We start from the raw sequence: 6635 nt of genomic DNA on the forward strand, positions 1-6635 counted from the left end.
CCTTTGTCTTGATCCACTGCTTAGAGAATATCTACAAGGCAAAACACATATGTAAATAAGTCATTGTTCTTTCTTCAGCCTCTGAGACACTTCTAAAAATTTTCTAGAAGTTGTACTTGGAGACCACACAAGAGCTGAAAATCATTCAGCAGTAAGGGGAGTAGGGGAGAAAAGGGAAGGCAGAATTTACATGGGGCACAAGCATAAACCTTATGTTTGGCAAAAAAAAAAAAATTGTTTGGAATCCCTGGGACAAAATAATGCTATTCCACTTGAAAACTTTCCTGTCAGGATAAGAGTGGGACAAGGATTCAGGGTATTTACTGATAATAAGAATGAACAAGGGCTGAGTGCAGACACAGGCTATAAGGTAATCAAGAGCATGCAGAAACACTCACACAAGCAAAGGCAGACAAGATTTTGGGCTGCACAGGAAAAACCCACTAGCAACCACCAGGCAAGCACAGGAACCCTGCTCCACATGACCCAGATCTGACACAACTGACAATGTCACATCATCACAGCCCCTGCTTCCCCAACACAGCAGTTAGAGAAAGATTTCCTAGAATTAACCACAGAAATGAGTGAAGGGTTAATTTCCCTTTGAGTGGAACACAGCCACAACAGGAACTAGAACTTGACAAATAAAATAAATTTCTTAAGCAGCTAGAAAATGATCTCTACAGGCATAATGCTGCTCAGCTCTGCTGAACTTAGTCTCAGTCTCTCTAAGAGCTCATCAAGCTTATGCTGTGCTAGGGGAATGCTGACAGGCATCAGAAAGACATGGTTATTTCCCTGTGTAGGAAAGCACACTTCAATTTCAATGAAGAAAGATAAAGTGCAATAAATATAACAAATATATGCAGCTCAATCAAGAGAAGGCTAAAGAGTAAAAGACTGCCTTAATGAATTATTTAAAATAAGCACCACAAAAAAAGAAAAGAACATAAACAGCACTAATTGAATGAGAACAAACATATTTGGAACAGCAGGTAAAATTTAGAAACTACTAAAAATATGGTTTCTGGGGAAGCAGCTAAAAAACAGTCATTTCAGTCTCACTGAACTAGGCTGAGAAGAGCTCTCATATCACACACTAGCAAAGTGATGTTCTTACTAGGCATTCAGGAGAGCTTTCCTGCCTTTACCACCTCAAGTCCGCTGCTCCTTGCATTCATGATACAAAATTACAAAAGCCCCCAACCTCAAAGTCCAGAACTCATGCATGAAGTACAAAGAAGAGCCACTTTTAAAATGGACTTCAATTCCTGTTATGGGGAAAAAAATCTCATAGTTTCTTACGCTCCCAATCATGAAAAGAGCATTTTTAAGGCATTTTCAGGTCACAACAGCAAACAGCTGCAGCTACTAATACCCCCTACATGATGAAAAAGAATAAAGTGTCTCCATTTCTTTTAAGATATATAAATTACAATTACATACATTGAGGATTGTTGTAATACTGTACTTTTTCTCAGGAAGTCAAATCAACACCTCGTTTACCCATACAAGTAACTAATGACCTGCATTACACAAAGCAGATTGGTTTGATCACAATGATGACTTTTTAGAAATACAAAAGGCATTTAGTACTACTGGCTTCTCACAAGTAGATTGCACAGGTTCTTCAATGCCATAGCATTTTCCCCCTTTTGCAGAACAGGAAACAGAGCTAGAGACAACAAATGATTTCCTGAAACTCTTAGACCAGGCTTGTAGTAAAACAAAGATGCACTGTGCATAAGCAGTGCTCCTGCTGCAAGCCACAACAAAAAGGCCAAAGACAGGAAAAGAATGAAAATTATCATTGTCAATTGTAAGAAAAGCACAGAGAGGGAAAGTATGATTAAGCTGTTACAGACTAGACCAGGTCAGAACATACTGCTCTTTTCAAGCCATGCTGTTCAGAATGCTGTCGTGAAAGAGAAAGATTTTCACATATGTCACCCTTTTGGAGATTTGTTCTAGATCTTTAAGACCCTTAACAGCCTGACTCATTAAGAATCACACAGAGCTCAATCATCTATGCACCTAAAATTCAGAAGAGGTCTTGGCTAAGCAGACTTTTTGAAACCACAACATTGAAAACAGTGTTTGAGTTTCTGGTTTTGTTTCAAACAAAAATAAATGGATATTAAAAATAAAGAAAACAATTTTTATTCTCAGTCCCCTATAAGACTTAAAAAAAAAAACAAATCAGACCTGCTTCATGCATTTCTGGGATCCATATTTCCCTCAGCGACTTGAAAATCCCACTGTTTGTAGCTATAAACTTGTCACATTTAAAGTATTACATTCATTTTAGAAAGAAAAAATCACCAAGAATCTTCTCACAAGACAGGCAACAATATATCCCCACAAGTCATAAAACCTGATCAGCCAATTTTTAAACAGCATGGACAGACATGAGCCAAAATGTCTCATTAAAGTGTTCTACTACAGTTTCACACTTCTCTGGGATAAATTACTCAACCTCAAGACCCTTTCACAAAAGATATTTTCTCCAAGAATCTGCCTTACAGAAGAGCATTGAACAGGATGCAGAGGAAGGGATTTTGCAGACTGAGATGTCCATGATCATTTTGTATTTTAGCAAAGGCAAAGTTACAGTTTAAGGGAATGAATTACAAGTCTAATAAAATAATTCATCCTGTCTGTATGGAACATGAGGGTATTCTTTTTCCTCATGTGTTTTCTAAGAGGTCTTCCTATATAAATAACAACTCAAGGCGTTCCATGTAAGTGCTCTGCATTTATATACTTGCAAAAGAAACTTACTGACTACATGAATATGCAAACTCTTCAGGTAACTTACTACGTAGCAAATGCTTTGACAAGCCTATTGCTGTGGTCATTTGAGGAATAGTAAATTTATACTCTTCATAACTCCAGTCAAAGAAACTCATACTTCAACAACAGAAAGTAAGTCAACCAAACTTGTCTTTGACTCTAAGAGAGAACCTTAACTGTTGCATTTTAGGCTGCTCAAACCCCTTTGGATCAGCAGTAATTCCTGTTGTCCATAATAGCAGTGGGGGTGCGGGGTTGTTTGTTTTATTTTTGTTACCATTGTTATTTTTCTTATCTCATTGAAAGCACTGTTCTTGGGCTTGCTGTTACACTACATTTGTTATTTATACTTAATTGGTTTTGCTACAATTTCTTATTGATATATGCTTCAGACCCATAAACCCCCCTACATTTGTACTTACACTCGTACTCCACATTTTCAGTTTCCCTGAGGAAGCACAGCTCAGTAAAAACATTGTTCCCTTTCATTTATGGCTACCAAACCTTTCAGCTGCATTTATTGAAGTTTCTGCATTTTTAAACACATTGAAATACTGACTCTGCAGTCCAGCCCACAGCTGCTTACAGGAAAACAGCGTTACCTCTAAAGCAGAAAACAAGGCTAATCTTCTCCATTTTGACCTCTGTGGAGAAGCCAGAGGCAAGCAGGGTTCTCAAAAGAAGGAGGTCAGAATCATCTATTATGCCACCAAAAAAGTATAAAAATACATAAAAGAGCAGTTATTGTAATAGCAGGCAGAAGGAACCATGAAAACAATTGCACAGCCCTAACCACATTATTTTGTCAATGATTATCCTCAAATGGTCCCAAGAAATTAAGCAGAAAAAAAACCCTTAGTGGAATAACACTCATTAAGCAACTCAATTTTCAGCAGCGAGAGAGGGGCTGTCACAAGCGAATTGTTCTTTGAATTCCCTCTTGGGACATTCACCACCTGTTCATTCCCCCTCCTTGGAGCCAGAGGAGGGCTTGGAGCCCTCTCCCAGCAGCAGCTGCCTGGTGTTACAGCCCGCAGCCACGCAGCTCGAGCTGCGGTGCCGTGAACGCGGGGTGAGACCTGGCAGCGTCAGGCAGGCCTGGACACAGTATGGCAGGCTGAGCTACGCTACGGCAGGCCAATCGCATTATGGCAGGCCAGGCCGCGCTATGGCGGGCTGGACCAGGGAACCCTCCATCACAGCACATGGGGCAGCACAAGAGTCACACCATGCCAGGCCTTGGGGCTGGGCACCCCACAGCAGCCCCAAGAGCAGGACACGGCCAGCCAGTGCCTCACTGCCACCATGGTGATGTTGTGCAGCCGACCAAGGCCGATGGGCCCACACAAAGGCTCGCCTCACAAATTGCCTGCAGCAATCCCAGTTTTCAGGTATCTTCTATCAATTGCTTTCCTTGTTTCCCAGGTTTTCTTTCTCCTTATCTCTGATTCTGATGGGCAGACTACTGACTACAAAGAGAATTTCTTTTATCATGTGAATCAAGCTAGATAATCAAGTTTTAATGTGAGCTTGGATTAGAAACTTAGAGGTTATCAAACTTAGAGGTTTGGACTAGAAACTTGGGGAATATCAAACTTGGGGGTTTGACATTCTTAGAAATATCATAATCAAAGACCACAATGTCTACATCTCCTGATTTGGAATCAATTTCCTTACACAAAGGTCTCTGTAAGGGAACATGCATACCCAACCTCTTACAAGCACAAACTCTTGCACTGCAACAGCATACCTGATGGTGACTGGCCTGGGAAGGATCCAAGATAGCTGTTCCTATGCTCTAATTCAGCTAAGCACTTAAACTACTTCCAGTCCTGATACTCACTGAGGCCTTCATGGAGATGCTTAATGAAAAGATTGCTTCTTTTTCAGTAGTTGTGAATATCTCGTTGTGAATCCCCTACCTCAGGTCTGTGAATTACCATTGTAAACACCATTCTTACTGTCAGTTTTTTCTCCTTCTGATGTCCTACACTTCTTTCCAGTGTTTCTCAAAGACTGTGCTGCTATGTGTTATTGCATTTTATAAAAAAAACCCCAAAGCACAGTAGAGGTTGCTGGCTGCAATACCATGTAAACCTTGATAGAAAGGGAGCAGAAATCCAGACTGCAGTAAGACACCCCACTATAGGCCATGCAGGTTCAATGAGGAAGTTTTCTTTCCAATAGAAAATGTTAGAGCAGACTCGTGCCATCTGGAGAGTGCCGTGCTGGCGAGTGTGCATTAGTGCATTGCATTTCAGTGGGAGCAGGAGGGAAATGCCTGGATGAGCTATTTGGGGAGCAGCAGGGGGCCCAGCAGCCCCATCTCTCTAGATGCAGAGCTCCCTCTGGAAGCTGATACAGGAGCATCTTAGAGAACAGATCCTAAACTGTGTGAATTCCTTTTTCTTGCCTTTTCTTTGACTTCACCATTAGGAAATCTCTGTTGCTGCTTTTCATGCTGTGTCAGAGACTTAATACTTCACATTGAGGCCAAAGTCTCAGGGTTGGGAGGCTACATCAAAAATTAGCGTGAAAAGAAGGTGAAAAGCTGTAGAGGGTGAGAACAGGAGAAGTTTCTTCTGTGGCTGGTTTAGCAGTGTCATCTTTGTAATTATGACCACATCCTTAGGTTTCTTTGTATCTTAGCAGGAGGCAGGCATGCTTTGTGTGGAAGTAAGACTGCAGTTTGCAATGAAAAAAGAGGAAGCTTGACTCCCCAGAGGAGGCTGCTTCCAAGCAGTGACTGTGTAAGCTTGATATCTATGATATATTTTCTGGAGGTAAGCACCAGGAACCTTGTCAATTCTTGTTGCTCTTGAAATCAATTCTAATTACACCTAAAAAACTCCAAAACCATAAAGCAAGAATAAACTGGATGGTGTCATTACATTGCAAGAGTTCTACCATCATTACAGAGCAAGGGTTCTACATTATTAGAGTTTTGTACCTCCTTGATACTTTCTTGTAGGCAGCTCCTCCAGGCGCTAACTCTTCCTTGTCCTCACAGCAGCCAGCGAACTCCAGTTCCCTCAACCGACCAATCCACTCTTTTATAACACTCTTCTGATTGGCTACAGCTGCAGCCTGTTAACATCAGGCCTGCTCCTAATCCTTAGTAATTGGCTCAGCTGCAACTCTTTAGGGGGTAAGATTGCATTCTACACCACCTTCATGTACCCATACTGTATCCCCCTACAACTAGACACTGTTAGTTATTGGAAAAACATCAGGAGTAAAAGAGAGTAAGATAGTGTAGTAAGGTAAGTGTAGTAAAAGTAAGTAAGATAGTAACATAGGATTGTTCCATGGCTTTCCAGAATATTACATGTCATTACAGAGGATCTATAGATTAATGATCTAAAGGTATAGCTTGTGACATGGAATGAAAAATCACCATATTAGTTTAAGGTGGGTTTTTAAACTTTTTTATCTTTTCTCCTTCTTTTTCTTTTCATAGCTAAAAAAGAATGAGCCTAAAATTCAAGTCTAAGCTTCAAGTAGGGTCTTGGTAGTCAGAGTTCAGCTTTTTTGTTTGTTTGTTTGTTTTTTGGGGTTTTTTTGGGGTTTTTTTTTTTTTGGTTTTTTGTGTTTTTTTTTTTTTTTGTTGTTTTTTTTTTTTTTGTGCATGGTGGCATTACTGTTGACACAATTTTCTTGTTCAGTAGTTCAGCAGTTCATGTTGAGATGCATTATGGATAAATGTAGATGAAGATCTGGAGCTCAGAATTGAAAGCATCTTTGATTCCTCAGAGACCACCATTTAAATGTTGATGAGGTTGGAGCCAAAGGCAAGACATAGGTAGGAGCTGAGAAGCCAATACAGCTGTCAGCTGATGCAG

General features: G+C 40.4%; 1 long non-coding RNA gene across 1 annotated transcript in view; it reads right to left on the reverse strand.

Moving 5' to 3' along the window:
- LOC131562714 (uncharacterized) overlaps window positions 1–5801 on the reverse strand; it is a 28404-nt gene extending 22603 nt beyond the window's left edge. The window contains exon 1 of the long non-coding RNA XR_009275174.1: window positions 5744–5801. This is a non-coding gene — a long non-coding RNA (uncharacterized LOC131562714). The remainder of the gene's footprint in view (window positions 1–5743) is intronic.
- Between the last annotated feature and the right edge of the window lie 834 nt (window positions 5802–6635).

This window comes from Ammospiza caudacuta, chromosome 11 (genome assembly GCF_027887145.1).
Source record: "Ammospiza caudacuta isolate bAmmCau1 chromosome 11, bAmmCau1.pri, whole genome shotgun sequence".
NCBI lineage: Eukaryota > Metazoa > Chordata > Aves > Passeriformes > Passerellidae > Ammospiza > Ammospiza caudacuta.